This window comes from Prionailurus bengalensis, chromosome C1, assembly GCF_016509475.1.
Source record: "Prionailurus bengalensis isolate Pbe53 chromosome C1, Fcat_Pben_1.1_paternal_pri, whole genome shotgun sequence".
NCBI lineage: Eukaryota > Metazoa > Chordata > Mammalia > Carnivora > Felidae > Prionailurus > Prionailurus bengalensis.
Window position 1 is genome coordinate 153,743,264 of NC_057345.1, and position 9,290 is coordinate 153,752,553.

The window sequence follows — 9,290 nt, forward strand, 5'->3', positions numbered from 1 at the left end:
GAGTAAGGTGGGGAGAAAAGATGTGGTTTTAATTAAAAATGAAATAACACTGTGATTTATATTCTTTGTCCCCATGTGAGATATGTCACTCCTTGACTCCTGAACTTTCTTTTGTAAATAATTTCACAGGAACAAATTCTATCCATGTGTTGCAAAGAAAGCCTAGGTGTATGTACGCTTCTTAATGTTATTAACTTCTTTTCCTGGAGAGTAGGATTGTAGCAAAGGGATGAGAACAGTTGTTAAAACATTTTTACTTTTATTTTCAACTGTGCAATTTAAAATTATTTTTAAAGGAATATAAACTCAATTTTTAGTGTATCAAAAGTTAATTTGGCAAAAACCCATATGTTCTGTTAAGGTATATTCTGCATATGTGACTAACAGTGATGGGGCCATTGAATTTGCTCAGTAAATATTTGTTTGATTGAGTAAATAAATGCATGAATGATTTTTTTTTTAGTTCCCAGACATGAAACAGGAAGAGAAGAAAATGAAACTGTTTCATGGAATTCTAAAAAAGACGTTAGTAGCTGGAAGGAAAGAACATGGTCTACGTAGTGTCCCACAGAACGGGGAAAACCTGGACTCTTTCCAGAGTCAGCCCAGGAATGCCAAAAGACCTGCAGGGCAAGAACAGGGCAGAGTTCAGGCTTGAAGCCAGGAGGCCTGAGGCAAAATCAGAGCCCCAACTGGGACAGTAGCCATAGGCAAGATCGTGGGCCTGCAGGTAAAGTTCCAAGGGCCAAAGCCAGGTTAAGGGCCAATCATCCAGTCCTGCATATAAAGATGGGCAGAATAAAAGGGGAAGTGTGACATGTCCAGATTCAAAGTCTCATTATGTTTAGTCATTTGAGAATTATTAGATGAGGTATTCTAGAAAATTTCTTTGTGATATTTATAGGGAATGTGCTAACCTTTAGGAGAATTATTTTCCAATTATTTTCCAGTGTGGACTGATACCATGACTATGTCTGCTTCAGTTAAAATCAATAACTATCAGCATTTGCCATGTAAACATTTGTGTATTCACTGTCTTCCATTGAGTTGATTTTACTTTTGTAAGCAACATTTCCTCCTCAAAATCAGAATGTAGATGACATGCGAAAGCATGAAGAATCTGTTCCCCACCCCCCACAGTAAGACTTTGTAACCCATGCTCAGACTCATAGTGCCCCAGGCAACTGTGGGGGTTCCAAAATGCTACTGAGGGCTTCTGTCTTCTTTCCCATAGTGTTGATGAAGAGTTTACCATTTGGGTGAATGTATACATACTGGGGTGATTAACAGAACGATGCTGGACGATTAACTGCAGAGAAGCTTGAAGATCCAGCCGCTGATGCCCTATTAAAGTTGTGTTTCTTTGTGTGCAGATGAATGTGCCTTTGTGGATGGGGATGTGGTGAGATGAACCAGGAAAACCTTGAATTCAGTAGTGTTTTGTGGCCAATTTTAGGGCAAGAAAGGCAAAAGAAAGGAATTGGGCAAAGATACAGAGTCCTAGAACAAAGAAAACATGAACCAAACTGGCATTATCTCTAGTGTTATCAAGTTACTATAGCAGATAAGCTTCGTGGGACAGGCAGGGGAATAGAGGGAAGTTCGTTGTGTTGCTCCATGCACACATTCTCTGTGGATCCCGTGTCATCCAGGCTATGTCCCAGGCAGGAAAGATGCTTAAGATGATTAAATAAAAGGGTTTCCCTGCTCGTGTGATACATAAAGCAGTCTTTTTGGAACCCAGCCAGGACTCCCCCCTAAAGCAAAGACCCACAACCCAAGAAGCAGCATTTTCAACTCCTGAGAATGTTTTCTACAAACAAGTTCCGTGCTTGTGTGCTCTAATTTCTCTGTGTAGACATAACTGAGGCTCTTACAAATGCCCAGAAGCCAATGACGTTACATATAGCATAGAGCAGATGATAATATGCTTAGGTGGATTTGTAACTAATGGGACATTCAAACTCGAGGGGTGAGGATTAGTGTGTTGATACTAACCTTTGGGAAGATCTTCAGTGGTACGCCAGGAAGCCCTTCTGGCAAGTTTTCAGATGACATAAAGCAAGGTGGGATAGCTAATACACTTCAGACCAAATCAGGAACCCCTTAAGTCAGAGGGTTTAAAATGACACATTTGAATTTGTAAGGTTACACGATGCCATATGTAGAAAATATATGGATGTTAAAAGACCTCACACATACCCATACACAAATGAATTCAGTTGTCAAGGACATATACCTATCTGAGAATTTATGTTATACATATTTGAATAGGTGACTATTGAGGGGCATGCGTATGAGAATCCAGGAACAAAGTAAAGTTAATAAACTAAACTAAAACAAAAGAGTGGCATTATAGGGTTTAAGAAGAATAACATGCCAAGTGTTGAAGAGTATTAACATCACAACTTTTTGTATTTGAGGTCCAAAGAAAAAAGAAAAAGAGAGAAAAGTAAGTGAATTTATTAGAAATTAATATGAAGTCCAAAATGTTGGTACACATATAGCTGAGAATCTATTCTTTAATGGCGATAGGATTAAAGAAACATTGGGTTTTTAGTTGGCTGCAGTTTGGGTCATCACTGAGATGTGGCTGCCAAAGAAAAACTAACTCTGGCTGCTTTCAAGGGAACATAATGAACGAAGAAGATTATAGGATACCTCTACTCATAAAATCACACCATGGTGGTGATAATCAGTTCTGGTTGCCAAAGTTTAGACTTCATTCTACATTCAGTGAAGAAAACCATGTCCTAGGAAGAAGCCTAATATAATCCATCAGGGTATGAAACTTAGTTCACAACTCAGATGTGCAAAAAATAAGTATGTTTTCATCCTCTTCTGTTATAATTTCTTCCCTTTTCCCTCTGCTTTGCTGAGTTAGCGGAAAGAATTTCAATCTAACTAAGGACCCCACCACAAACTGTTATTCAATTGTAGGGTCTTAGGAATTGCCCTTATGTCAATGCTGGAGGCTACACATTTTTCAGCCATTGTCATACAGGTAACTGATGAGATAGTCATTGTTCACAAGGGCCTTTTTCAACTTAACTATACTTGGCTGTTTCTCTGTCACCTTGAGGCAGGGAAGCCTGGGGTGAAGCTGATTCTGGCATTATCTTCTGACAGACCACTCAACTCCTCTGCTTGGCATCTGGTTGCCTCACAGGTTGTCTTAATGGGAAGTGGGGGTCCAGGTCTCTGCTTTTGGGAGCCATAAGTTCTCTCCCTCTGCTCTTCTCCCCCAGATCCTGGGAAATATTTTAGTAGGAGGGAAAATCTTTCTCCTTTCATGTTCTCCAAGACCTAACCTTTAAAGTGTTAGGCTTTTAAAAAACAAAGCCGTAAAAATGTCTTTTACTTTGCCATTTCCTTTTCCCAAAGTCACATGAATACAGAGCTATCTCCTTCAATGAGAAAAGGGAAAGAAAAGAAACACAGCAGAACAAAACAAAAAACAACAAAGAAAGATAACTTACTTTCTTTTTTTAAAAAATCAAAAAAAACATATTTATATTTATTTTTGAGAGAGTACCAGCGCACCCCTGAGCGGGGAGGGGGGGAGAGAGGAGGGAGAAGCAGAGAGAGGGGGAGACAGAGGATCTGAGCAGGCTCTGTGCTGACAGCAGGGAGCCCAATGGGGGCTCAAACTCATGAACTGTGAAGATATGACCTGAGCCAAAGTCTGATGCTTAACCGACTGAGCCACGCGGGTGCCCCAATTATTTTCTAGCCATAAAGTAAAGAAGTTTGTAGTGGCAAGAGTTATTCAATTATATAGGGGCTGCCTTGGATATGCTGTTATCATCAGAAGATATGTTTCCACTGATTTACCTTTTAGTGATGTTGTAAAAGTGTTTTAAGCATTGGATGCGAGATTGGATGAGTCAAGGTTCCTGGCTTGTGTGAGAGTCTAGGGTAATGGTAATCCTACTTTTTACCTTATCAGATGTTAAATGGCAGGACATGGTGACCAGGAGGTTACAAAGTATCTAATAAAAAAGGGAAAATTTTAAATTCACAATGTTATAGGAAATGCAAAAGCCTTATTACATGGCACGTGATCAAAATATTGGGTAAAATTTTATTGTAGTTTTAAATAATGTCTCTTTGAGAAAACAAAACTATGTATTATCATAAATGCAAGTAAGCTTAAAGCATACCTACAAAAACCATAACCTATTTTTAGGGCAAGAATCTTGACTCATCAAATATTCATGCTAGGTTATAAGCGAGAAAACGAAAGCCCTTTAAAATAAAAATAAAACTCCACGTAACAGAAATATTTTGATATGTATAAAGTATATGGACATTTTTGCTTTCTCATTTTTAGCTGCCTCTCTTTAAAATAGTCACAAATATTTTCTTCTCCAAATTCTTTCACAGATATGTGTGTCATCCTTGCACAGAGGCGATGCTAATCTCTGCATCATTCCAATTTTTTTTTTTAATTTTTTTTCAACGTTTTATTTATTTTTGGGACAGAGAGAGACAGAGCATGAACAGGGGAGGGGCAGAGAGAGAGGGAGACACAGAATCGGAAACAGGCTCCAGGCTCTGAGCCATCAGCCCAGAGCCTGACGCGGGGCTCGAACTCACGGACCGCGAGATCGTGACCTGGCTGAAGTCGGACGCTTAACCGACTGCGCCACCCAGGCGCCCCCATTCCAATTTTTAATATACATGCTGCCGAAATGAACACTCTCCAAATGCTTGCAAATAATATGTATGTACCTATGGTTTAAAGTACTCCATTAAAAATAATATGAGAGAAATACAAACAAAGACATAAGTACACAATTGATAGTGAATTAAAGTTTTGAGATGACTGGAAACGATAAGGTCAACCTGAATATCAATTTGGATCTGATGTTTCTGCCCCACCCCTTCTGCAAGGAATCTAACTTACAGTGGCTTACTGCTTTCGGTAAAAATTTGGCAAATGACCTAATGTTCCATTTTTTTAATCCAAGATTTTGATGTTGCTAACAGGAGCTGGAAGCTTCAAGTAAAGCAACCGAGGTGGTGATTGGGTATCTAGATATCATCTGCAATCCTTTCCAAACAGAGTATGTAATGGTAGCTGTGAGAACCTATGAATCTGAACGTTGCTTTACATTTCCTGGGCAATAAACTAAGTATTACCCGCTTTGCTACCCAAAGATGTGAACCACTGCATTTTCTCCTCAGTCTTTGTGTGTAGCTTTACTTGCTGCTAAGACTTGTGATTTCCTCTACCTACTTCTCATTAGAATGGCACTAGTCCTCAGAAATGGTAGTAAAATGGCCTTCTGAGGGGGAGTGCAGCACTCTTAACTTGGTCTTATTACTAAATTACTTTGAACTGAGCTGTGTAACCAATTTCTGTACATTGATTTTATATCTGTGACTTTGCTGAATTCACGTATCAGTTCTAGCAGCTTTTCGGTGGAGTCTTTTGGGTTTTCCATGTAGAGTATCACATAATCTGTGAAAGGTGAAAGTTTGACTTCTTCCTGGCCAATTTGGATGCCCTTTATTTCATTTTGTTATCTGATTGCTGAGGCTAGGACTTCCAACACTATGTTAAACAACAGTGGTGAGGGTGGTCATCCCTGTCGTGTTCTTGATCTCAAGGGGAAAGTTCTCAGTGTTTCCCCATTGAGGATGATATCAGCTGTGGGCTTTTCACATATGGCTTTTGTGATGGTAAGGTATGTTCCTCCTATCCCGACCTTCTTGAGGGTGAATTGAGCTGTGTAAAAAAATGGAATTAATAAAGAAGATATTTGAAAGCATTGAAAAATGCACACACACACACACACACAAATAAAAACTAATCACTGTTTTTTCATTTCCCCCTTTCAAAATTGTTTACGGATAATCCATATGCTTTGCTGTTTGATAGGTTTTTCTTTCAGTCTCTTGTATCAAGAGAGTTCTTGTGAGGAAGAAAGGCTTGGCGTTTGGGTGAGATGTGCTTCAAATAACTTTATTCTGATGACGAAGGGAATATGTATATCAAGTAAGCCAAAAGGAAGCAATACCTTTTAAATTCAAACTACTGTCTTAAATTCATTTATTCATTGAGTGAGAAAAGGAAAAGAAAAGAAACACAGGCAAAAATAAAACAAAAACAACAAGAAAAGACAGCTTTCTTACATGCAATAAATATGTATTGAGCACCTACAATGTATCAGGCACTATTCTCTGTACTGGGGATAAGACAATGAACAAAAAAACTACAATTTCTGCCCTCATGAAGCTTACATTCTAGTGGGACAAAACCGACAAAAAAAAAAGAGTCAAACATATGGTATTTAGATACAATCATTTTAGCTGCTGGGCATAATTTCTCTTGATGTTTGCCATTTTAGTTAGTATGCCTAATTTCAGTATAGATCTGTACGTACAAACATTTTCCCTCTTGCCTGTCCTTACATAATCTTGCCACTCTATAAATGCTGTTCAAACTCCCAAACACATATTGAGCTCTGAGAGTGCTGGATTCTCTGATAGGTGTTATGGGAGTTATGTAAAAATAAAGGAAATACCTAAATGTTATCTGCCTTCAAAGAACTTTTAATCCATGGTTGTTAAGAAATAGCATTTATCCCAGTCAGAATATTCTGAAGTGTTGTGTACATTGGCAAGGATGGATTACAAAGAACCTACCTTCTTAAAGAAGGTGCCATGGGACTTTATACTGAAGATGAGTCCTGAAACTCTAGAATGGAAGATTGGAGAAGAGAGATTTTATCAGGCCACAGGAAAGGAATGATCAAAGATATAAATGATTGTTTAACACTGGGGAGAAAGGAAAAATCTGACTTCCTGTAAGCAGAGGATAATTTATGATGCATCATTGAGTGTAAATCTGATTGAGGAGGAGAAATCATCGAAAGTTTTAACTCAAATTGAACATCAAGATTCAGAGTTTGACTCAGCATATTACCGAGACTCTATTAATTTGGCCAGATCCTTGTGTATCCTCTAATTGTATGTGTGTGTTGAGTGGGAAGTTTGTGAGTTGATGAGTTCTAGTAGATGGTTTGTCAAGGATAGCAAGTTTGCCAAGGGAAAAAAGTGTCTTGGAATTGCTTTGGTTTTAAGAAAGCAAACTGACGTACATAAATTAATATGGCTTTCCCAGGTCCTCAGGGCAATTCTTGAACAAAAGATCTCAATCCTAATTGAGTGGCATTGGCCTAAGGGTCCAGCCTAAGAACTCAAGAGGAATAACCCAAAGAATATGGCCTGCCCCGCAAACACATTCAAGTCATCAAGTGTTTATTAAATTAGCCTCTTTTGTACTTAATATTTTTCTCGGTGCTGGGAGATAAAGGTGAGTCAGTACCACTTGGTTCTGCCTCATTCATTGTTCAATGTACACTTACTGAGCAATTTCTGTGTGGAAAGACTACCAGCACTCTACTGGGGCTTGGGGGTGTCTTGGGATGCTTCTTTAATAAATATCCTTTGCAGATAATTACCCACCTCTATACCCTGACCTGTCTCATCCCAATTTCAGAATATTAAATGCTGTGTGAGATGGAATCAAGTTTTGTCATTTGCATTTAAGTTGAAGAAAACGGCAACGAATACATGAGATCTTAGGAAACAAGAGCTTGTTCCCATGAAGCCAAAAGAAAGTTGGCCCGCGGAGGATAGATCCCAACTACTCATTGTCTTGCAGGTGTTGCCCTGAAGAGTGATGTCTTTGCTATTTCCTGAGAGGACAGTTTTCTGGCCTCTTGCCAGCTCTCACTTTAAGTCCATTTGTTGTGGACTTGGTGATATCATAACAGTTAAGTGAATTTCACAGTTCTTCCAAAAGCTGATGGGATGTCAAATCTGAGTTGCTTCTATATTTAATGTTTTCCTCTGAAATGTCATCTTATGTGTGTCAAAGTAATAATGAATATACAACTAAAGGAACAAAGGAAAGGATCAACAAAACAATAGAAAGCTTATAAACATTGATTGAGCACTCAAATGAAGTTGAAGAAAGGTAGTTGGAATTGGAAAACGAATAAGATGAGTTTGACTGACAGATTTGCTCCATATATATTAAATATATGCTGATTTAAAAGCCTACTTTTAAAAGTGCCTACTACACTTCTCATATAGCAGATCCTGTGTTAAGTCTTTTTTTAAAGATATTGTTTTGTTACATCCTTACAGGAAGTCTGTGGAATAATTAACACAATGTTCATTTTGTATTTGTGAAAGTGAACATTAGAAAAATTAACAAGTCAGACAACTAGCTAATGACGATGCTGGTTTGGTGTAAAGAGCACAGCTGTCTGTCCTGTCACAATGACTGTAGAACAATATTTTTAAAAAGGTGAAAATCAACCTGCGCTTTCAATAGAGTTCATGATAATAGAGAAGGCACACACAGCAACATGAACTGTCTGAACACATTGTTTGGCTTTAACCATGTATTTTAATTGAATCCATATTTCATTAATTGAAAATTGATCCTATGAAAATCATAACATTGATCAACATCATCCTAAACCCAAATGAAAAAGCCAGATAGAGAGAAATTGATCATGTAAAACATTTGTGTTGCCATGTAGGGCATTTAACGTATATAGCCTAGTAATCAGTTCAGTTAGAAGTTGTCAAAGTGCTTGCTAATGATTGATTTAGCATCAGGTCAAATAAAATGCCAATACCCTTACTACCAAAAATATCTTAAAGAAACAGTAATTTAGTGTTTGTTTGACCTTCATATGATAGATTTTGCAGCAGTGAAAATACCTTTCCTTGTCATTCTTAGAATGTTGAAGATAAAAAAAATCTGTAAGCCAACACTGACTACCCCATGGTAAAAGCTGTTTAGCGACATAATTTATAGGGAACATGTGATAGTTTCCAGGAGTGACATGCGTCATCTTCCCACATGAAACTATGTAGAATGCAATTTTACAGCTGGGTAAATTCTCAAGGCAGGGCACAGAGATTTGGCTGTGGGATTGCCCATTAATGTCAGAAGGAGTCAAGGGGCTCTATTCCTCATGCCCCTCTTAGAGAATGCACCTGTGTCGGCCTGCTAAGAGGAGAGTCCTTTCCTTTTCTGGAAATTCTGAATGCCACTGTTAGCCGATATCATATATAGATGGTTATACAACTTTAGGTTGGTTCTTAGATTTGTCTATGGCCAGTCATGCAGTGAAAATGGAGAAGTCATGCATTTTTTCCCATATAATTTTAGACTTATTTTATTAATATAAATGGCCGGCATGAGCATAAATATTTGATATTATGTGAAATAGAAGTCATGTAATAGAAAACCCATGCAT

The 9,290-nt window shown here is 38.1% G+C and overlaps 1 pseudogene; it reads right to left on the reverse strand.

Annotated features, from left to right (window-relative positions):
* Nucleotides 1-4,356: 4,356 nt before the first annotated feature.
* LOC122482316 lies at nucleotides 4,357-4,453 on the reverse strand (annotated as a pseudogene).
* Nucleotides 4,454-9,290: the final 4,837 nt, after the last annotated feature.